Raw genomic sequence first — 23,654 nt, 5'->3', positions numbered from 1 at the left:
TCCACCTTTTGACGTTTTTTGTAAAGGAAGAAAGCATTTCCCATAAAGGTTGTCCAATGCAGGATGACAAAATGGGGACAAGTCAGCTGAAATCACTGTGAACTGACCCCATTAAACCTCCTTTTTGAGTTCCTATTTAAGCTGCTATTTTGGTTTTATTCTCCCCTTGAAGAGGCCGGAGGGCCAAAATGCTGGGGGTGAAATCCTGGCCCCACTAAATTCACTGGCAATTGATTTCAATGTGGTCAGGATTTCACCCTGGGTCTTTTTTGTTGAATGGATTGAAAGAGTTAAATTGTGCATTCATGTCAAAGCAGTATGCAGGCACGTGTGGTGTGCGCCCACACATATGCTGTGTGTATGCACATAAACACACAGATTTTTGATCAATTAAACATTTTCACTGCCCCGCAGATGGCCACTTTTTCAGCAATAAACGGTCAAATTACCTAAACTCAAAACAGTAAACCAGTGAAGTACTGCTACTTTACATGGTTTGTTTTTCTTTAAAAAAATCATCTTAGTTCGCCATTCACTAGAATAGAAATTACAGCAGTCACATCATGACTGTGTCAAGACAAGCCTAGAAAGATCACATTATTATGCTGTATGCAACACAACTTGATCTCGCATTTGTGGAGACTCCTAGTTTACTGTAAAGTGCTCATTCCATGGAGATGATGTTTTGATACCACAATATTATTGCAACTCGAAGGCCATTTCAGGGTAGGATGATATATATATATATATATATATATATATATATATATATATATATATATATATATATGCATGCAAGACAATGAATACCATATGCTGTTAGACATTATTATGCCATAATCTTTATGGCAAACTCACTACCGTATTTATCGGCGTATAACACGCACTTTTTTCCCCTGAAAATAGGGGGCAAATGATGTGTGCGTGTTATACGCCGATATAACCTTAACAGGGCCGGCTCTAGGATTTCTGCCGCCCCAGGCAGAAAAGAAAAGCGCCGCCCCCCCCCCAGCGGCGCGGAGCGGCGCCCTAGCCCCTGCCCCACTCCCGAGCAGCGCGGCCCTAGCCCCCCCCCCAGCAGCCCGAGCCCCCGCCCTCTCCCCCCCCCCAGCGGCGGGGCCTGAGCCCCGAGCCCCGGCCTGCGCGAGCCCCCACCTCCCGAGCGGCGCGGCCCGGCCCTAGCCCCCTCCCGAGCGGCCCGGCCCGAGCTGCCTTAGCCCCCGCGCCCCTCCAGAGCGGCCCGAGACCCCGTCCTCCCTCCCTCCCCCGAGCGGCCCTGGCCCTAGCCCCCGCCCCACTCCCGAGCGGCCCGAGACCCCGTCCCCGTCCCCCCCCCCGAGCGGCCCTAACCCGCGGAGCACCGCCCTAGCCCCCGCCCCCCTCCCGAGCGGCCCGAGACCCCGTCCCCGTCCCCCCCCCCGAGCGGCCCTAACCCGCGGAGCACCGCCCTAGCCCCCGCCCCCCTCCCGAGCGGCGCGGCCCGGCCCGGCCCGAGCCCCCGAGCGGCCTTAGTCCCCGACCCCCTCCCGAGCGGCCCGAGATCCCGTCCCCCCTCCCCCCCGAGCGGCCCTAGCCCCTGCCCCCCTCCCGAGCAGCGTGGCCCGACCCGGCCCGAGCCCCCGTCCCCCTCCCGAGCGGCCCGGCCCGAGCCCCCCTCCCCGCGAACGGCGCGGCCCGCCCGCCGCCCCCTCCCAAGGCGCCGCCCCAAGTTGTTTTTACTGTCCTTTTACATTATTTACCTTATAAGTGGTAATAATATTAATAAAACAAGTTCTGAGCTACCCTTATTTTGCTTCAAAGTCCTTTATTTGAAATTTAAGTTTTTTTCCTGAAATTTCCCCCTTAAAATGAAGGTGCGTGTTATACGCCTGTGCGTGTTATACGCCGATAAATACGGTATGTAAAATTTAATATAAATGGAAGCCAGAAAGCCAGCCTTTAAAATCCTTTTTACTAAAATAACATTTGTAATGCAAGTCTTTGGAGACAGCGCTACAATAAACAAAAACCAATAGTAGGACATAACATGAGTTAAAGATTTAATTCATTCTAAACACCAGTTTTTAAATGAAGTAAATATTAAAACATGTCTGGAATTCAGCTGCTTGCTTATACTCAGATCTCCAGACTCATCCATGGAACAACGTGACAAAGCTAATTTGTTCCTTTGCCTAGCAACAAGCCTTCTGGGGCTTGATACCCTGAAGAGTGACAGTCTCATTAACAACAAGGATCACGAAAGTGCTTCCTTCTTAGATTTCCTGTGTCAGGATTTGTTCTCCAGTGCTGCTAACAGTGGGAGGGGGTGATGGGAAGCAGACAACTTTTCTGGGGATGTTTGAGCCTGGTAAGAGAGTTGTAATTGCAAAGTAGAATGAAATATCATGACCTAATACTGTGCTAAGCGACTGGCCATTTCCATTTATGTTCAGTACTCTATTTCATTTCTGTTACCCAGCCAGCATAATTTTCTATAATACAAAACTTACAGTGGAAGATATTTTTAAGCTTGAGTTTTCATTTACCCACTGTTTCCAAACAGTGGTACCCAAGATACCAACTCTTAGGATAGGAAATGATGATCTGTTGGCAAAGGTTGATTTTTTAAATAGTGACCATGGCATGTTATGGCTGTCATTAACTATAGGACTGAACTAAAAGCTTAGGTCCAAGCTTTGCCCTTGAATTGCCAAGGGTTACATTTTAATCCACAATCCAAGTTTGCCCTAACCGTTTTTGTTCACGTCAAATCCAGACCTACAAGAGTCTTGTTTTCTGCACTGACCCCAAACTCAAAATCTCTTCATAGCAGCTCTTGAGTTTTTGGTTCAGCTGAATCTGAACCCCCAGTCCTAGTTGGGATGAACACCAAACCTCATCCTAACCCCACTATGAATCAAAACCTTTCATGCACATATTTGTCAAACGTGAGAGAATTGCTGGGGGTGGATGTACCCAGTCACCTGTGCATATCACTCCCACCACTAATCAACCCTTCCTGCGTCTACTCCCCATATCACTCCTGCATGTGCCAGTGTAGAAAATTATGTCAATATTATATACCTTACACATTATTATACAGAATAAAAAATGACAAACGCTTTTGGGTTCAGAGTTACCATACTGCATGGGCTGTGCTTTATGACTGTTTCCCAGTGATGATGATCAGCTGTACTTCTATTTGTCATTGGAATATTAAAGTTAATTTACATTAGACACTGCAGAGTAAACATGATATACCTGTTGGCTGCAGTGTTTCCCATTTCTTTTCCCAGAGAGAGCCTTTATTCTCTGCTTCAGTACAATGAATCCTTTTTCATAGGCCTATTTACACAAATACTCATTGATGCAGCTACGAAAGAACAGGTGGTGTGTTGCTTGCCATAAAATCATGAAATAAATATTCCAGACTACAAATGGCCAAATGCAGCCAAGGCTTGACAGAGAACTATAGAACTGTCAGCACAAGTCACGTTATGCAAAGTCACCTTTTCACGTTAGTCCAGGGGTCATTAACCTTAAGATGACAAGCACTTTGTAAGGATAAAGGAATCTGTCCTCCACAGTCAGGACAGCATGCGCATGCATGCACACATGATGGAAACATTTGCCCGTGGCCTACAAAAGGGAAAGTTCACTCTGCACAGCTGAAGCAGTTGTTCAATATGCAGTAAAGGATTTGGGAGTAGTTAGCACACCGGGGACAAAAAGGGAATGATCACAGGAAGGCAGAACAGACAAAAGAATGAGATGTGAGGGGAGAGAGATGCCAGTAGCTAGAAAGATACAATACGTAAGTGTTATCATCCTGTGACAAATGGGAGTCCTGCAATACAAAAAGAGAGCTCTCTTCCTTTTCTCATCAATGAAAAAAAATGTAACACAGCATGGGACATGTGGCTCATATAATGTTTTTCTTTTGGTGGGGTCCTAAGACTGCCAAGAGGGAGAAACAGTAGCAACATCTGGGTAGCAGTATTTTTTTTTAAATTATACAATAGCACCCACAGATCCCAACCAGGAATGGGAACCCATGGTGCTAGGCACTATAGCCCAGATTCACAATGATGGTTAGGATCTTCCTCCAATTGATTTCCAGTGTAGTTGAGAGGTATACATAGCCCCAAGCATGTGAAGCTACTTGCTGCATAGAAGTAAATCTAGATAAGATATGAATGTTGTGGGCTTTTGGAGTGTCTATGTCCATTTTCCTCTGTATTTCTTACTACGTATGTCATGGAGATAAAGGAGGCTAGAAGTAAGCATGTTTGTATGGTTTACCTGGTTGTTTCTTAAACCTGTGATTTACTAGCACCATGAGATTATGATGAAACAGAACAGACGATGTCAAAGGTCGGAATTCATAATTACTCAGACCTTTCTTCTTCACTCTTGGGGCTGATATTTTCTGTATCATGTAGTTATACACGAGAACGTATTTGAGTAGGAGCTGTCTACAGATCCCTGGGTTTGGGAGGGAAAGAAGTGGTCTTCATCCACATGGGTGCATGAAGAATAGAAGTACTTTTATCCTCTTTTGCTTTTTTGAATTAAACAGCTGACACTTCAATAAGTACAGGGAAAACTATACAAGATAGCCCCCATGAAAAGAAACCTCAATGCTTTCAGAGATTACCCCCAAATATCCCCAAACTTATTGACTACAGTTATGATCCACCTTCATAACTGAAGGCCACTTCTATTAAGCAGCCAATTTTTGTCTCTTGAGTTATGGCTGAAGGCAGCTTTCAATGTACTCTTCATTTCAGGCTTCTCATTTATACAGGAAAGATTGACAGTGGCTTCTTATTTCAGTGTAGCTGAAGGCTCTTCAACAGGAGAAGTTGTGTCAGAGTGTATCAGATGGCCCCTGCATAAAAACAGTGTATTGTGCTTGTTATCTATAATCCATCTGAAGTGATGGCACAAAAGGTTCTGCAGTAGGGAAAGCTTTGTACAGGATGCTGCATCTCTTGTTCCTTTTACAAAGCAGAACAGTTCTTTGTTGTGGAACTGGGCCCTGCTCTGCAGTAGCAACAGCACTCAAGCAGATGAACAAGAGGAAAAAAAAAAACCACCCCAACAACCTCCGCTTGCAGAAAAAGCCTACTCAAATATCCTGCTTGGGCTGGCAAATCCCACTTGAGCGATACTGGTCCCAACACCGATGGCTAAAGTGCCCAACTATTAACACAGTTTAGAGGAACAGCCTTTTAGAACGATTCTTTGTTTCCTACCACTTAACCAGTTCTTAATCCACAATAGGATTTTTGCCTCTTACTCTGATTATTTAGGTAACTTAACAACTTTACGAACCACCTTGTCAAAAGCCTTTGGGAAAAAAAAATCAAATGTAGCTACATCCACCAGTAAGCTCTCTCAGATGTTTCAAATCCTTTCAATTCGTTTTAATAGGTTAAAGCAGCACAATGTACCCTTAGTTACGGCATGCTGCTTTGGCTCCATCCGGTTCTACTTATTCAAGTCTTGTGTTACTTTCTTCTTAGTTACACTTTCAATCAATTTGGTCCATTCAGGAAAGACAGTCTGTAGCGATGGGCACCTTTGTAAAACAATGCAAATCCAGTTCTGGGGATATTTAGCACAACATGGCGATCTACAAATGCTTCTGGACAGCTTCACATCTAAGGCAGCTCTTACCACTTCAGAAAAACTGCTCTTTCCTTTTCATTTATTAGTTGATGATTTGTTAGGGTTTTTAATGTTATATTGGCTTCATATACTGATTGGATTATATTTTGTTTAATGAAATGCAATATTTTCAATGTGGATACAGGTCTCTCACAACTTATGCGCATTTAACATGCGCGATTTCAACTTTACACATAGGGCCAGAGTGGGGGGTGTGGCCTAAAGGGGAGTGGTTGTGGCCTCAAGATTTAAAGGTCCTGGGGCACCAGCTGTGGCTGGGGGTCCCAGGGCCTTTAAATCACCCAGGGGGCTCCCAGCTGCAGAGGTGGCTGGTAGCCCCTGTGGTGAACTAAAGGGTCCGAGGCTCCAGCCACCGTGGAGCTCCGGGCCCTTTAAATGTCAGCCCCAGCCCGCGGCGGGGCCGGGGCCAGCATTTAAAGGGCTCCACAGGACTCCCCACCGTGGCGGGAAGCCTGATGGAGCCCTTTAAATCCCGCCCGCAGCTTCGGCGGCCGGGCCTGGGTGGGGGGGGCATTTAAAGGGCGGCGGGGAGCCCAGTGGAGCCCTTTAAATGCCTCCCGGCTCGGCCACAGGAGCTGCGGGTGGGGTTTAAAGGGCTTGGGGACATAATTTTGGCTATATGCAGTTTTCACTTTACGCAATAACCGCGGAATGGAACCCCCGCCTAAGATAAGACTTGCCTGTATAGAAAAATCACCCAAGTTTCCAATAATTCCGTACATGTAAGACTAATGTTAGTCTCTCCCCTACTTCACATTTTATTTTCTTGATGACTTGAATAAATAATCATTTGGTCACAGGCTGTTAGCTGTGTTTGAGTGGCTAACGTCCTAACTTCGTCTTTAGAGACTTACACTAAAATCACTGCCCGGTCAGTGAAAAGCAGCTTCTGAAAAGGAATTGTCTCATTTTCCACAGTGACGATGGAGGCAAACAGCATATTTAGCTTTCTTGCAACCTTGTCATCTTCCTCCTATGCCCCCAACCAGTGAGTTCATGAACAGACACACGTGACTCCTTCTTGGTTCTAATATAATTTAAATTATCTATCTTAGTAGTTATATAGCCTCTTTTAGGTCTAATTCAACTTCACTTTTAAGTCCATCTCTATTCAGTATGGGACATATTTGATATTAAGCATGTGTTTATTGCTTTACTCAACAGAAGTATTGATGCTCAGCTTATGTTTTGCTTCATATAGGCCTTGATCCTGCAATTGGATCTACATAGGTGCAACGGTCTCAGAGAGGAATTCAACTGCAATTTAAGTTCTGATTTGTTTGAAGTATTTGGGCAGGATTCAGTGCTTGTACATTTCTAATCAAGACTAGGCCATTCTGAACATTTAAGTGAGTTTTCTCTCTACTTTCCACACAGCGATTAGAATATTTTCGTTAGTAAGCAGAATGGGTTTTAAGTATTGGATTGCTTTTGTGCTCAGACTAGCCCTTAGAATAGTGCATCTTTAAGAAGATGTATGCGGTGTGGTTGTAGTAGGGTGACCAGATGTCCTGATTTTATGGGGACAGTCCCGATTTTTGGGTCTTTTTCTTATATAGGCGCCTATTACCCCCCACCCCCATCTCGATTTTTCACACTTGCTCTCTGGTCACCCTAGGTTGTAGCCATGTTGGTTCCAGGATTTTAGAAAGGCAAGGTGGGTGAGGTCAAATCTTTAATATTAATGTTCATAAAATAATAATTACATCTTTCATTACAGAAGTTGGTTCAATAACATATTACCTCCCCCATCTTGTCTCTTTAAATAGATGACTGGTTCAGTAACAAATACTTTAGAGCAATTTAACTTCACACATTATGCATGTATCCTAGCAGCATTTTTATATGAAACCATATAATCAAGTAAACAGAACATTTCTCCTCTCCGTGTGTACAGCCAGCTACATTGCAGAAGTGCTTGCTGGGCAGACCTGGAATGTCATTCAGTAATGAAGTGATTAATGTTTATTACCAACACTCTGAATGTCTAGAACACTTTCTAAAGGAGAGTCTCAAAACATGTTACATAAATATTAATGAATTAAGCATCACAACGCTTATGGAAAGGAAGCTCTTGTTACCACCCCCATCTTATGGATGGGGAAACTGAGACCTAGATGTCAGTTAATTTCTCATTATGCCTTATGGAATAATGTTACCCAAGACCGTGTTAAACTGGGGCATAGAACCAAGGATTAAAGAGTCCAGATTGCAGGCTTCCTTCTCTAACCTGTAGAATACACATCCTCTTTATAGGCTACAAATTCCATGTGAAACAATGAAGCAACATTTCCAATTCGGGTTGAGATTATGAGTTTCCTTCTCCTAAAAGTCAAAACCTGATCATCATCACCACTTTTTTCATAATAATCCCATATGGTCCAGCTCTTTTCTCACCTTTCTAGAAGTGCAAGTTTCTGTTCAGCACTCTTGAGTGTCTGCAAAAAGTCCCTTTAAAATGGCACTGAGAATGCCCAAAGAGCTTTGGCATCAGCATTCATTATTTGTATGCCTTATTAGATTTCCTGTTCTAAAATAAGGATTGAGACCCTAGAACTGCAGCAGTGCAGAAGTTTCCAAAGCAGAATCACTGCTTTCCCAGCACTAGGATGCTTCCTGCCTCCCATCACTATAAATTAACTCTCATTTGCATTTCAGTCACTGCAGAAAGTGAATGCAACCCTGAAAGATAAAATCCAGCATATCCTCTGTTGACCATATGGAGAGTAACAGAAAAAGAATTGGAGGCACTCCTCTAGGAAGTAAGGGAACTAATGACTTCCTCCTCATTCTAGCCTTCACTGGAGAGTGGACTCGCAACTCTCCATCACACTGACCTACTCACAGTGGTTCTCAAACTTCATTGCATCGTGATCCCCTTCTGATAACAAAAATTACTACATGGCCCAGGGTGTGTGTGGTGGGGGAGGAGGGATGGAACCTCAACCCCACTGGCTGGGGCTGAAGCCCTCGGGCTTTGGCTTCAACCAGGGCCGGCTCTAGGTTTTTTGCTGCCCCAAGCAAAAAAAATTTTGGCTGCCCCCCGTCCCAGCCCTGGGCTTCCCCCCCCGCACCCTCCATGCTGCCCCAGCCCTGGGCTCTGCCCCCCCCCCCACACCCTGCCGCCCCAGCCCTAGGCTCCCCTTTCCTCCCCACCAGTGCCCCCCACACACACCTCCTGCCGCCCCAGCCCTGGGCTCTGCCCCCAACCTGCACCCTCCTTCCACCGCAGCCCTGGGTCACTGGTAACTCGCTCCCAGGGCGGGTCATTCAGCAGGAATTTTGGATGTGCACAGAACACAGACAGGACTGGTTCCCATATGGTTACAGAGCTGCAGTAAAGTGGAACAATTTTCAGCTTGTGTGATTGGAGGATATCTGGATGCATATTATAAGACTGTCCTCCATAAATGAGGAAAAGTTGAGGTGCCTTTATTATTCTTTTGTTCCACTCTTTCTTTCTATGGGGAATTTCCCAATGCAATATCACTGTCTTCCTTTTAGCAAACAAACAAACAAAAAAGGCAATGGCTGTTGAAAATAGCAATTCCAGTCCTAATAACCACTGGGAAGCATTTCTTGCTCAATTTTATCCTACTTTTTCTACAGCAAGTTACAGTGGATCAGTATATTTGATTTGGGAGAAATGAAGTAACAGCTGCCCAAACTAAGCTTGAGCACTCCTGAATTTTGAGGTGTTCAAATCTGGAAGGCAGGTGCTGGGTGTGTGTGTTGGGGGGGGATGGGCTGTGGGCTCCGTGGGGGAGCATGGCAGCATGTATTCAGCAGCATGTCTGGAGCTGCGTGGAGCCATACACGCTGGTCTGAGTGGCACGGTAAGGGGGCTGGTGGGTTGAAGAAGGGGTAGGGAGTTCCGGGGGGGGGAGGGGGCAGTCAAGGGACAGGGAGCAGCGGGGATTGGATGGGGTGGAGGTTCGCGGGGGCAGTCAGGGGCAGGGAGTGGGGGTTAGATGGGTCAGGGGTGCAGTCAGGGGACAGGCAGAGGTTGGATAGGCAAGGGAGTCCCAGGGGTTTGTCAGGGGACAGGTAGGGGGTGCAGTCCTGGGGGGGAAGTTGGGGGAGTCTCAGGAGGGGGCAGTTGGGGACAAGGAGAGGGGAGGCTTAGATAGGGGGTGGGGTCCCAAGGGCCAGTTAGGGGCAGGGGTCCCAGGAGGGGGCAATCAGGGGATAAGGACCAGCGGCGCTTAGATAGGGGGTGAGGTCCTGGGGGGCAGTTAGGGGTAGGGGTCCCAGGAGGGGGTGATCAGGGGACAGGGAGCTGGGGGGGTTGGATCGGTTGGGGTTTCTGTGGGGGGCAGTCGGAGAGAGTGGATGGTGGCAGGATGGGGCTTCCCTCCCCCTGGAGTGTCCTGTTTTTTGAATGTTAAAATGTGGTCTCCCTACCACTCTCCACTCACAGCACGCTGCCACATGAGGTCCCCCTCCTTCCTTTCCAGTTGGTAGTGGCCAAGGGAATGCTGGGAAATGTAGTTCTTTCCCTGCTCCAGGGCTGGCTCTATAGGCAGGGAGCTAACCAAGGAACTACAGCTCCCAGAGCCCCCTGTTGGTTCTCAGCTCCCATGCCGCCCCTGCAAATAGGCTGCCCCAAGCAGGTGCTTGCTTTGCTGGTGCCTCGAGCAGCCCCTGGCTTCAGCTCCGGCTCCGGACTCCAGCAAGTCTAACACTGGCCTTGGCGATCCCACGGTTGCAATCCACTTTGGGGTCTGGACCAATACTGGATTTACAATGGCGCCATTGGTGCCGGGCCCACAGTCAAAAGGGGCCCCAGCCCGCTCTTCTCCGCCCCCTGCTTTCTCCTGTGGGGTCAGAGAAGCTTGATGCTGCCGGCAGCCTGGCTCCTGCCCTGCCTCTTTCCCCAGCGTGCTATGTTCTCTCCTCCCTCCGATCAGCTGCTGGCCGGGGGGAGGGGGAGCCTCAGCACGCTCGCAGCTCTAGAGAGGAGGAGGAGAAGAGACAGGGGTGAGGCCTTGGGGAAGGGGCTGGAATTGGGGCATACCGCCTCCAGCCCCCTGCGTGAGCACCCCCACGACCCCAGCCCACACCCCCAGCCCCCTGCCCACTGCACCCCCTCACATACTCCCAGCCCCAGGGCCGGCTTTAGGAAGTGCAGGGCCCAATTCGAACAGTTTTGATGGGGCCCTGGCAGGGATGACTAAAAAAAACAAACACAAAAAAACAACCCCCACACATGTAAAAAAACACATGGGGCTTGTACTCACCGGGCGGTGCTCCGAGTCTTCGGCGGCAGGTCCTTCACTCGCTCCAGGTCTTCGGCGGCACTGAAGGACCCGCCGCTGAAGTGCCGCTGAAGACCCGGAGTGCCACCAAGTAAAAATTAAAAAGGCACCCCTAGCTTCCCCGCTCACTCGTTCCCTCCCTCCTCCGGCTGCCCTTTCCCCCCTCCCTCCGGCGGTGCTCCTTCTGCCGCACCCCCCAATGAATTGTCTTGCGCACCCCACTTTGGAGACCACTGACCTAGGCTCCTTTGACACTTCTGAAATTTTTAACCAATAAATACAAAGAATTACATTACTATAGCAATAACTTTCGATGGGGTTGCACTTCTGTTATGTGACCCACTTTGTTTCACTAAATTTAGGGAAAGCCAGCAAAAGTGTATTGCAACCAACTCTTGGGGAAAGTTATTTTTGTATGTGATATTAGGGTTTTTTTTTCCAACTTTGTTGTTAGTTTTGTGACCTTTCAGTGGCTGAGTCAATTCAATTCCGGGCTTATATGCTTAGTTAGGGAACACAGTTTAGTTTGTTACATTATCATTAAATATTGATGGCTGCACTGACACCCAACAAATAAAAAAAAACAACCTCAACATCTGACAATACTTCAAAGTGTATGTACCTATAAGTGAAAATACAGTAATAATGCTAAAAGATTAGCATTATTGGAAATGTTCCCAATATACTGTATCAAATCTTTTCAGTTTATTCAGTCAATAGAACGTAGAAATAGCTAGAGGGCGCTGCCTTCTTTTAGACTCTGTTACTAGGACAATAGACGCTCTCTGTAATGTATAGCTTAGCTTACACAATATATTAAAGAAGAGGGGAAAGACATTTGGTTTCTTATTCCAGAAAGAAAACTTTACTCACAGACTGCCACAAACGCCTTGTGAAGCACCAGGACAACGCTGAATCTTACAACTTGCCAATAACATTGGCAAAGCTTAGGCTTCAAACCGGGTTCTTGTAGCAGAGATGCAGAGGAGAATGAATCATTCATGGGGTCAGTTTCTACACTATGTGCTCTAATTCAACCACAAGTTACTGGGATTGATTCAGGAATCACTGGGTGAGATTCTGTGGACCTGTGGTATGCAGGAGGGCAGACTAGATGATCATAAATAGCCTTTTCAGAAACCTCTGAATCTATGTTTGGAGGGACCAGAGACTCTCCCCACTAGAGGTGGACTCTAGGGATGGATGCATAACAGCAAGGCCCAGAGTGTACTTGTTGTGTGGATAAACTGGGGCTACCATTTCATGTGGATTCCTCAAACCAAAAATGCTACTTGCATTCTAAGAATTCCTGTGAGTTTCCAGAGCCCATTTACAGCATATTGCTCATAAAAATCCCAGTGAGAAAGACTTGGTACGGACAGACTTATCAATTCCCAGCTGTATCTATTAATTTTAAATATTAGAATATTATAGTTACAAAAAACAAACTCTTAAAAAAAGATTCTAGATAGCTGAAGGTCTGGAAATACTCAGTTAAGGCTCCTCCATGCACCTTCACTCTGTCCCCTAAACAATGGGAGGACCTTCACCAGTTGCCATAGTAAAGAAATATAGTCTTCTCTGTTGCATATATTAGTTACAATAGTATACTCTTATGTTATGCTATACGAATCCATTCATGGACTGTGTGCATGTCTTGGACCCATCTTGTGACCATGTGTAGTTTACTTGGCATCCGTAGCCGTTAGTTCATAATGTTCTGAGATAAGTACCTGTGCATCCATCCATCCAAAAGTTATAAAGAAAAAATAAATAATACAAACATAGGCTCCACTCCTGCTTTGTATGTATTGAGCCCCATTGCAAGATCAGGGCCATAGCTATCTAGAGTTAGTGCCATAGCTCCATGATACGCAACGAGATAATACTGATAACAGCTTTCAAAATAAATTAAGTGCACAAGGATTTGGGGGCATGGGCGGCCAGGGGACAGGTTTAGGCAACCTACCGAATCCTCATATTTGGTCCTTCAGTTCTTACCTTCCTCTCTTCTTCACTGGAGGGGATGCTTTAGGGCTTGAGGACTGCGATAGTAGCTATGGAGCAGCTCTAGTCTTGTGTGGAGCATTCATTCCTGTCCCCTGGGTTCCTCCTGAGCTGGGCACTACTCCTAAAAGCATCATCTCATTGTACAAAAGAATCCTTTGAACAGGTCTATTTATTTTTTTATTAGATTAATAGACTTCATTGTTTGATAATGTTTCAGCTTTGCTCTGTACACAGAAACCTTGTCATTTAACTGATCTATTCCTTGAACTGGTACATTGTCAATGGGTTGGATTTTTAGGGCCTGATTTTTCCTCTTACTTACACCAGAGATTTAAGGGGAGGTACTTCTGATTCACTGCTACGTAAGTGAGAGGATAATCAGGGCCTGGCTTATTATGCCACTGCCCTCACAGAGAACACTCTGCTAGTCACCCCCACTCTTTTATCACGAAGAGAGTTCAGCTCAGGCACTTCCACTGACCGCAGCTGTTAACTAAAGCCAGCCTACTTCTCCTGTAGTAGCCTGTTATGCAGAGGTGCTGGAAAAATTTGTATAGTGGGGGTGCTGAGAGCCATTGAACCAAACTGTAAACCCTGGATATGATGGAAACCACATCAGGCCAGGGGGTGCAGCAGCACCCTTAGATCCAGCACCTATGCTGTCATGAACTTTTTGGGGTACAGAGTATTATGCAGGACAAGATGCTGAACATGTATATTACATAGGAAAACTATATTACATTGTATTATTTGAGAAACAGAATGTGATCAATGTACTGAAGACTATCACAGTTCATATGCAAGAAGGAGCAGGGTTAAGATTGGGCTTTCAACAATAAGGTCAGTATTTCCTAATTTCTGACAGCCTAACCATGGACCCACAGTTTTATCATAGCAGTTTTTTGTATGGAGAGTTTAATAGTCTCCTACTTAGTTGTTTGCAGTGTTGTGGTCAAGCGTCACAGGGTGCTTTCTACTCACCACTGGATGGCACCCAATTCTGGGGATTAGATCTGCCTGGTTCAGTACCCTCTTCCTTCTCGTCCACTGTTGCAGCTTTCCTCTCACTCACAGAGTTGCAGTATGGCTGCTTTGTGACTCAAGCCTGCCAACCAGGGCAGCTGTGATTTTTCCCTTCAAGGGGAATCTTTCAAAGTCTCCCTGCACAGGCAGTCCTCACACCCACTGCCCTGACTATGTCACGCTCAGTGACTCCCTCTGTCTTCCCGTTCATTGCCCCAAGCAATACCACTCTGCAGGGTAGTAGGGGAGACCAGGCCTACCCTCTACACTGGGTTCCACTCCAGAGCTCTATAGCAAGCAGTTAAGGTTTGAGACTAAACCAACCTTACTACTCTCTTTCCTGGACTACTTCCAACCATGCTTCTTTAAGTTCCTCCTTCATCAGACTCCCTAGCCAAACCCCTCTCTCTTAGACCTACTAGATAAACCCTTCCTCATGAGCTCCTATCTCCCCTTCTTTCTCCCTTACCCCAGAGAGGAAAAGGTCTAGACTTCCTCCCTACTACCCCCCATGTGTTGCCAGCCTCCTGGCTTCATAGAAACCGTTCCTATTCCTTCACAGCTGAGCTTCCTTCTAATTAGCTCCCTGCACTCAGCCTACATCTCTCCCCTTTGCAGCTTAATTAGCTGATTGCATCCATCTAGACTAATTCAACTCCCTCAGGGCTGGTGTGGGGTATACAACCCACCACAATGAGGTAATACCTTTTATGGGACTGACTTTCTGTTGGTGAATGAGACAAGTTTGGGAGCCACACATAGCTGAAGAAAACCTGAAGAAGAGCTCTGTGTAGTTTACAAGCTTGTCTCTTTCACCAAGGGAAGTTGGTCCCATAAAAGATATTACCTCACCCACCTTGTCTCTCCTAGTTAGTTATTAATTTAACCAAAAGGTAAAACAGGTTGAGGAGCTCCACCTCTCAGGAGAATGCTTTGCTGGCTAGCATAAATTGGTAATGAACTGTGGCTATTCCATAATGGGGAATTCTTGAGACACACCCAAAATTCCTAGTCCCACATCCTTTAGCAGAATGGTGCTACAGCACTCCTAAAATGAATCAGTCTCCTGCCCACTTTACAAAGGCCATGGCAGCCCTCTCTATCCATGCATGCCTTTAGCATACTCTCCACTATGCAGCTAAGATAGTCACGTGTGTGCACAAACACAGCTTTCCTTAGCTGGTCACTTTATGAGCTTGGATGTGAAATGTGCTGTGCTTGTGTATTAACATTTCATATGATCATAAGTCCATTAAATCCATATTAAATTTCACTGGAACACTCAGTAAGGGCAATATTCATGTTGAACTCCAACTTTCTAGCCTCCCAGGGTTCAGCTGTAGAGTTTTTCCACAAGAAAAGGCAACATTCTTCTCTAATGGAGAAAGTGTATATATACACACTAAGTTATACATTAATATTATATGTTGTCATGGTACTCAGAGAGAGAGACACACAGCTGATATGATTTTGTTGAAACTTAAAAAAAATAGGAAGGAATTTTCAGGATCAGAGATCGTGCTTAGAAAACATCAACCTGAAAATGTGACCATTCTGAGTGTCCAAAAAATAAGGAAAGTATGGAAAGTGTTATGCTTCCTTAACAGCAGCAGTCAGTGATCTACTCTTCTAATCCAGTCATTGCCATAAAAAAGTTACTGATTGCCAGAGGATCCTCAAACCACTAACACAAGTTATTTCCTATTTTAAGTAGAGGGTTAAGATTGTGGTATCTGAGATAGCAAGGCGTGGTAACACCTAGAAAACAGTGATTGCTATTATCTTACGGAAAGCAGGGGGATGTGATGAGGTGAATAGGCCTCAGACAGGACTTTGCTTGGATAGGGTTAACAGAAAGCCCTGCTGTACACAGCCAGACACCCGTATGAAATCTGTACCAGGAATAAAGTGGAACCATCTGACAACCTGGCTGCCTGGAATCAGCTAACAGAAGGTGGTGGAGTAGCAGGCTCTCTGGAAAGGAAAATGAATAATCTCTATAAAGCAGAACTGTAGTTTGGACTAAGAGGCTGGTTGTTTGTGTCTTTGTCTATTGTTTATAACTAAACAGCACCATCACTGTGTGAAATGTAGTCCCGTTGTACAGATTCCTTTGTCTGGTTTCCAGCATTGCTGAGGGTGGGGTTTTGTTTTAGATTCCCTTTTACTGGTGTGGAGTGCTGTTGGCAGGATTCTGAAAGAGTTCTCTGTTTTAAGACTAACTAACCCAATCCCTCCCCTCTTCTTTCATGGGAGGAGGGGGCAAAGTAACCTCAGCTGATGTAGGGTGGGTCTCTCCAGCTAACATCTGAAATCTTGTCTCTGAAACACTGCTATGTTAGATGCCTGTATATATATATACACACACAGAAAACTTAGCAATATCAAGTGTTTTTTTTTCCAGTGTGCATACCTGCCTGTAAAAAAGAAAGACAAGGTGGGTGAGGTAATAGCTTTTATTGGACCAACTTCTGTTTGTGGGAGAGACAAGCTTTCAATCTTACACCGAGCTCTTCTAAGCTCGAAAGCTTGTCTCTAACAAAAGTTGGTCCAATAAAGATATTACCTCACTCACCTTCTCTCTCTCATATCTTGGGAACAACATGGCTACAACAACGCTCGGTGAAAAACAGAACATAGTGCAGTCAAGAGAGTTGCTTTGGATGTATGGCTGTTTTGATGTGTACTGTGAACAGGATGCAATATAGAGAAATGTGTTGCTGCTTAAAGGGCAGCAAGCCCGGGGAAAGGGACTAGCCATGCAAGCACTACAGTCTGGAAGAGTGGTTTATTTAAGGACAACTTCCTGGGGTAATGTCAGCTCCTCTCTGGGAAAACTAACTGCATTACAGTGCCTTGTTAAATAAATCAAATAAAATATTCTTAAGCTGCAATTGCTGGGTCAGCTGGCTGTCAGGAGCTCCAGACATCCATGTGTCAATGCTGGAGAATTCATCTAGGTCTAAAAATATGCAACTCTATTTGTTTCGGTTCAGCATGTATGATAGACAAGTCTGGCAGAGGCCCAAGGCTGCCTGAAAGGCTAGTCTTGGTGGGTACTGATGAAAGAAAGCTGAGAGGGGGGAGCCAAGAGCTTTCTCCCCTATTTTCTTTAAAGACTTTACTGGGAGTTTTTCTGCTTTGAGTGAGAGAACAATATTCTTTGCTAAATAAAAATGACTGATTTTTAACCTATGTAAATGTTCATAGATATTAAAGCCATAAGAGACCTTTATGATTATCTAGTGACTCTAATCTGACCTCTTGAATAATATAGGCCATCAAATTTCACCAAGTATTTCCTGCATCAAGCCTATAGCTACTTTTATATTAGTCTCTGAACAGGCAAAATATTTGAATTCTTTTCAGAATATACTGACTGCAAATATGGGACAAACTAACCCTCCTCCCCACCTTCTGAGTGTGTCTGTATTTAAAGGCACACAGAGATTAGAACACTGGCTTGACCTTGAGAGCATTAAGGCTTAATAACCCTCCCCATGTATCCTCAGTAGGGTTTGATCCCAGGCCCTTCAATACAGCAGCACAGGTTTAACAACTTGAAGTAAAGGAATAAATCCAGTAACTGGTAACTGTCATATGCAGTTATCTAGTGGACCAGAGAGAGTGGCATGTGACACACACTTCACTACTATGTTACACAGCAATAATTGTTTGCTAATTGTTTTGGTTCTAAACAAGAAATAGGAAACTGATTAGGACATAGGATTTCTAACCTTAGTTCACACAGAAATGTAACCCTTTCTCTGCAGCAGTATAAATGAAGTCCTGTAAAGACTGCATTCTTCATAAATCTCAGTAATCACTAGACTGGGCCCCTGCTGAAATCAGTGACAAAACTCCCATTGGCCATGACCTCCAGGATAGGATGGGGTGTTCAATCCATCAGCAAAGCTTGTCTCTTAGCAGCCGGAGTAATAGTAGAAGGGAAGCTATTGCCAGAGAATAATCACCACTTTACAGTTTTTAATGGCACAAAGTGGCTCTCATTAAGACCTTTAAGGATAAAACCAAATCTTATAATGGCATTAGTTTGGGAGTTTTTCTTCTTTTAAAGAGGGCGTCATTTGGTTAATTATAGCTGAGGGAGAAAAATACTCATCTGAAAATTCTTTTAAGCTAATATTGGAGAATATTTATAGAAAACAACTTTTAGATTTGTAAACCGCAGTAATTGCTCCAGAAATCTTATTCTAAGAGTTCTTCAATCAAGTGTCAAAAACATAGCAGAGCCCCAGTTCTACAAACACTCATACACACTTAATTTTACTACCACAAGTAGTCTCAGTCAGCGCAATAGGGCTGCTCACAGTAATAAAGTTATGTGTGCGTTTGGAGGATCACAGCCAAGGTGACCTATGTGAGCAGTCAAAATAACCAAGTACTTTGAATGCTCAATGAATGGCTTGTGAACTAATTTCAGCTAATCTGAGGAAAATCATAACCTGCTCGGACAACTCATGGACAGAAGAACATGCAAACTTTGTCTAATATATTTTGTTATTATTTGAGCTGTAACCCTACTCCAGTGGAACAGTAGTTTCTTGTTCACAGGTGTACTCCAAATCCCAAATTAGAAAATGAGACACGTTGCATTATAAAAGATACACAAGTGGTGGCAGGTCTAGCAGCTTGCCTCTTTGCAACACAGCTGACTGACTTTCTGCCACTTACTAAATAAAGTATGCAACTATTTTTTGGACTCTACAAGCAGTCTAGATTTTCCTAGGCATTGTATTATGATCTGAATCTTTGACTGTGCTGCTTATATTAGGAGAGCTGATACAATTTCTTTCCAAATCTCAAATCATTTTGGTTTCAATGATTTTCATCTTACCTAAAGCTTTTCTGAATCGCACCCATATTACTCCTCTGCATATACTCATCTATGGTATGGGGATGGGGGGTGGAGGGTGGAACTATTTTCAATCCAGAGTAAAAAAGACAGGTATTTGGAGCAACAAGCGAAGCAATTCGGAGTTTCTCATTTAAGGTGAAAAGACACCTGTTGGAAGGTACAATGCATGGCTGGGGGGAGTAGTAGGAAACCCAAAAAGGAAGGCACAGAGTGTGGAACAACATGTTTTGAACTTTTTAAAAGGAGGTACAGTGGTAAGATGTAGACCTAACAAGAAACAAGTGAACAAACTGCGCACACACTTTACAATTGAGGTGCTGAAATTTTTTTGCTCAGAATGTAGCTGCCAGCCAAAGCCATCTTTTAAATAATAAACGTAGGAGCAAATACAATAAAGAAGGATGTGCTGTGGGGAGAGGAGATTATAAACAGGATTACAGCTCTTACTGACACCAAGTGTTGGTTTTGGAATTGCAGCCTCTATTCCCAGGTACAATAACTCTATCAGACATTCATATTTCAATCCCTCCCTCCCCATTTGAGTCTTTTCTTAAATAAAACTTTCCCTATTTTGTTCTTTGGCAGGAATGAGTGATGGCCTCCTTTCCCACACAGAGATTATAGTGTACCACATTCTGTTGCTTTAAATTTGTGCTCTGGCTAGGAAGCACCAGACTCTTGTATTGACCACAAATGTCAGCTTTTACCACATACTTTTTATTTTGGGAATCTCTTCAGACACTCTCTGCATCCCCATAAGCTGCACTGTGTTAAAGAAAATGAATTGCTAGATACAAAGAAATCTGAAACTTGAGATTTTAGCAAAAAAATGATAATCATTCCTCAGTCAGATCATTCATTTTCCATAACTAAGAAACCAGTGCTGTTTTATGCTCACCAAATAAGCATCTTGGGAGAACTGGTTGATCCACTGCTGGCTTGGGAGACCAGTGCAATCTGAAAGTGAATTTCACTCAGATGCCAGGATGTAGGGCAATTGGGGTCAGCGCCTCTTGAAGGCTGCAACTGAGGTTTCATTGGCTGATCTGAGTGGTGGTCTTAAAAATATTCACCATCCTTCTTCATAACACTCGCTCAACTCACATGCTCTCTCCTTAGACTGGTCATCTCACGTAAGGAAATCCAGACACGAGAGACCACACAGGTTCTCATTACTTTGTAATGACTGTACTTTCAGTTCCTAAACAAAACGGAATGACTTCCAGTACAGTATTAAGTGACCAGTTCATTACTAGTTTTCCTACTGATCATGTCTAGGTATACGGTTCTTGGGTTTTGCCTCAGTGTTGGGGGTTGGACGAGATGACCTCTTCAGGTCCCTTTGAGTCCTGTATTTCTATGATTGTGTCACAGCTTGATAACCTCTCCTCCCATCATGGGCAGTCATGACTAATGTTTCGTAAATATTACGTTAAAGGGAGTACTGGGTCTTTTCTTTATTGTTAGAAATTAAGCAGTCAACTAGAAAACCTTTTTTTTTTTTTAATTTACTCAGAATAACTCTCAACTCAGATGCTCCTTTTTGGGTAAAAAGTAAAAGTTCTGCTTTTACAGACTAACAGTTGGACTGACTGAAGCATGAGAAGAGAATGTGCTTTGCCCCAGGTCACACGCTGCACTGAGTGTTTCAGACTGCATTTGAATCCTGGCTCCCAGCCCTTTTATGTCAAACGCCTGAGACCAAAGTGCTTCTTAATACGTACTCTTTCCCCATAAGACTACAAAAACAGGCTACATCCCACAAATCTGTTTGTATGGCAGCTCCATGCAAACATCATAGGCAGCATAATGCCAGAACCATCTAGAACTTCTGTACCTCACACACACAGAGCTGAAGTTCACCTCCCCAAACCCTTTAGATTTACAGACAGAATGCTGGACATCATTAATACTTGTTGACCCCTGATGTTTTCAACAAATCTATCAAAAAGAGTGTGCAGGGGGAAGGAGAGGAGGGTAAATGGGTAATCAAAAGCAGAATTTTTGATAAAAGTATCACAGAAAAATTTAAATTCAGAGAATTTTGACCAGTTCTACTCACCAGTGTTACTCCTTAAGGCTGCTCTAGCTATTACAGGCCAAGAAAACTGAGGTTTTAATCAGGCATTATTGTGATGACTGATAAAGCAATTGACGGAGTGGTTGACTGCGTGCTCAGCTAGGCTGGCCTAGTACAGAGTCCAAGAGGGGACGCAATATGACCCCCTGTCCTAGAGCTGGCTCAGCCTGTGATAGTTTGCAGCAAACTGCTCCAATAATTACCCTGCCGCAGTGGCCCCTATTGACCATTGCAACACTATAGGCAGAATGGCCAGGCCCACCCCTGACAAGCCAGCACAATACCCCCTGCACAATTCCTTCCCATTGTCCTGGGAAATGCTTCAGTCATGTCCGTTTGTTACCACGGGTATGGTGGTCCAAAGCAGCAGCAGTATGTGTGTGGGGTTTTTTTTAAGCCCTTTTACTCTCTCCTCCTCTTGTTGTATATTTCCACTACATAACAAGGGGAGTTGTGGGTACACCTTTGTTTTCAAAATGTTATTCCGAATATTATTCTGTGGTGTTTTCTCACTTTTCTGAGAGTCCATAATGCTGTAAAGCTTTACTTCTGTCTTCTCTAAATACAGATATTCCATCCAGCTGTGTTTTTTTAAAGTCCACAATGAATCAGTATAGACTTGTAGATTATGGGAATTTTCTTTAAGTGGTCCAAGATATTCCACTAAAACAAATGGCTGCTGCTTTTTATCATGAGCTGTATAATTTTTTTTTCTGATGTACATTACACTTTTTATAGACAGAAAGTTAATGACAAATTGGATTGGACTCATCTGTAAAGTTTTTTCTTCAGTAAACCTTTAGCAGTAAATATGGAAGTCTAAGCTGTGCTTATTTGGATTCAGACATGTTTGACAGTTCACACACTTTTATCTGCAATGTAGCAAGCCTAAAAGTTTAGTGACTTGCTGATAGTTTCTTGATTAATCAGTTTTGTATAAAATACTGTAAAGTCCAATAGAAAATGATTAGCAGCAGTGACTCAGTGTAATCCTATATTTAAATGCATACTGATTTGTACATAATAAACCCTGTTACAGGAAGTGTAAAGGCTTTGCCAAATCACAAAATGAAATTCAAAGAGAACATCAGAATTCCACTCTTAAACTGACACCCAAACCTTGCAGCACATTTGCTGAATAAGATCATATACTGTTTGGAGTTGGCTACAATAATCTGGTACAGAGGAATGAGTTTGATTTCGTGATTAATACTAGTATATAGGTAGCACTTTAAGAACATAAGAACAGCCATACTGGGTCAGATCAAAAGGTCCACCTAGCCCAGTATCCTGTCTTCCGACACTGGCCAATGCCAGGTGCCCCAGAGGGAATGAACAGAACATGTAATCTTCAAGTGATCCATCCCCCGTTGCCCATTCCCAGCTTCTGGCAAACAGAAGCCAGGAATACCATCCCTGCCCATCCTGGCTAATAGCCATTGATGGACCTATCCTCTGTTAACTTATCTCAGGTTTTTTTTTAACCCTGTTATAGTCTTGGCCTTCACAACATCCTCTGGCAAAGAACCAAGGTCTCCATTCTGCCAGCCCATTAGCGATTGTCTGTTGGTGCAAAGGAGCCATGAAGCTGCTGGAGATCGTTAGGTGTGATGAAGGAATCCCTTGGTAGTGTAGCAGTTCTAGCCCACATCTCTTCATAAGGAGCAAAGCCTAAAAGGTGAAAGTTGGAGTGTCTCTATGCTGTGGATAATCTCAGTTGCTCTAACTTAAACTGGGGGATGAATGAGTCCCAGCCAGAGCCAACATTTTTAATAATGGAAATGTATAGGATTATATACTAAGGAATTATTCTATGTTTAGATACAATTACTCAGATCTAAACAGCATAAGAATAGAGCTACTGAACAACTTGTAACTGTGTAAAGCCTTTTCACTGTTGGAAAGCAATTTCAGTTGTAGCTATGCCGCTATTTGAGAGAGGATTATGTGTGTGTGTTAAAGGAAAAGACCATGTAATTTTTTAATCTGTATTCTTTCACTCTTAGCTAATCATAGATGTTACTTGAAACAGTAGTAAAATTTAAAAAAATCAGGAAAAAAGTGATTGAAATTATTTTCCTCTATTTCTTTTCACATTGTTTACTTTTTGCAGTTGACAGCACTTTGTGTAGTCAGTTTCACTGTTTCTACCTATTTTAGGGATCTGTGCTGGTGTCCTTTACCATAAAATCTGTACACTATACAGTCAGTCATTCCTTTTTATGTGGGTCATTCATACAGTAATAGAGAAGAGAAATATTTCTAGAAAAATAGGACAAGGAGATTACAAGCCCACAAACATTGGAAGGAGGATACAAATTAGTATTTAGGTTGTAAATGTCCTTTTTATTCACGGCCTACAGAGACCTTTAGTTAAATTTCTGAAAAAATTGCATTTTAGAAAAAAAAAATGAACCAATCACACTGAGAAGATTAAAAAGTCACCAATTTGAAATTTATTAAATTAACCAGAAAGCAAGAATTAAAAATAAATATATTTAAAGAAAAAACATCTCATTTTGAAAACCAATCACAGGATTTTTGAATATTTGGGATTAAGAATACTAAATTTACTTTGTGATTTTAAGTGGCTCCTCAACAATCTGTAAAATGGGGGTAACTCTTATCTACCTCCGAAGAGCGTTGACTTAGACCTTGTTTACACTAGAAAAGATTTGCTGGTATTGCTATACTGGCAAACCCCTCCTAGTGTAGACACACTTCCTTTATA

The 23,654-nt window shown here is 43.8% G+C and overlaps 1 long non-coding RNA gene across 2 annotated transcripts in view; it reads right to left on the bottom strand.

Moving 5' to 3' along the window:
* Positions 1–14,499, bottom strand: part of LOC123373673 — a 58,125-nt gene extending 43,626 nt beyond the window's left edge. The window contains exons 1-3 of one of the 2 annotated variants that reach the window (XR_006580811.1): positions 13,923–14,496; positions 12,933–13,062; positions 1,848–4,870 (exon numbers count right to left, since the gene is read on the bottom strand). This is a non-coding gene — a long non-coding RNA (uncharacterized LOC123373673). Of the gene's footprint in view, positions 1–1,847; positions 4,871–12,932; positions 13,063–13,922 lie in introns of those variants that run through there. The other variant, XR_006580812.1, reaches the window with a different exon arrangement.
* Positions 14,500–23,654: the final 9,155 nt, after the last annotated feature.

Source organism: Mauremys mutica, chromosome 7, assembly GCF_020497125.1.
Source record: "Mauremys mutica isolate MM-2020 ecotype Southern chromosome 7, ASM2049712v1, whole genome shotgun sequence".
In the NCBI taxonomy this organism is placed as follows: Eukaryota; Metazoa; Chordata; order Testudines; family Geoemydidae; genus Mauremys; species Mauremys mutica.
The sequence above is the reverse complement of the archived record's forward strand: the minus strand, read 5'-3'. Positions and strand labels throughout refer to the sequence as shown.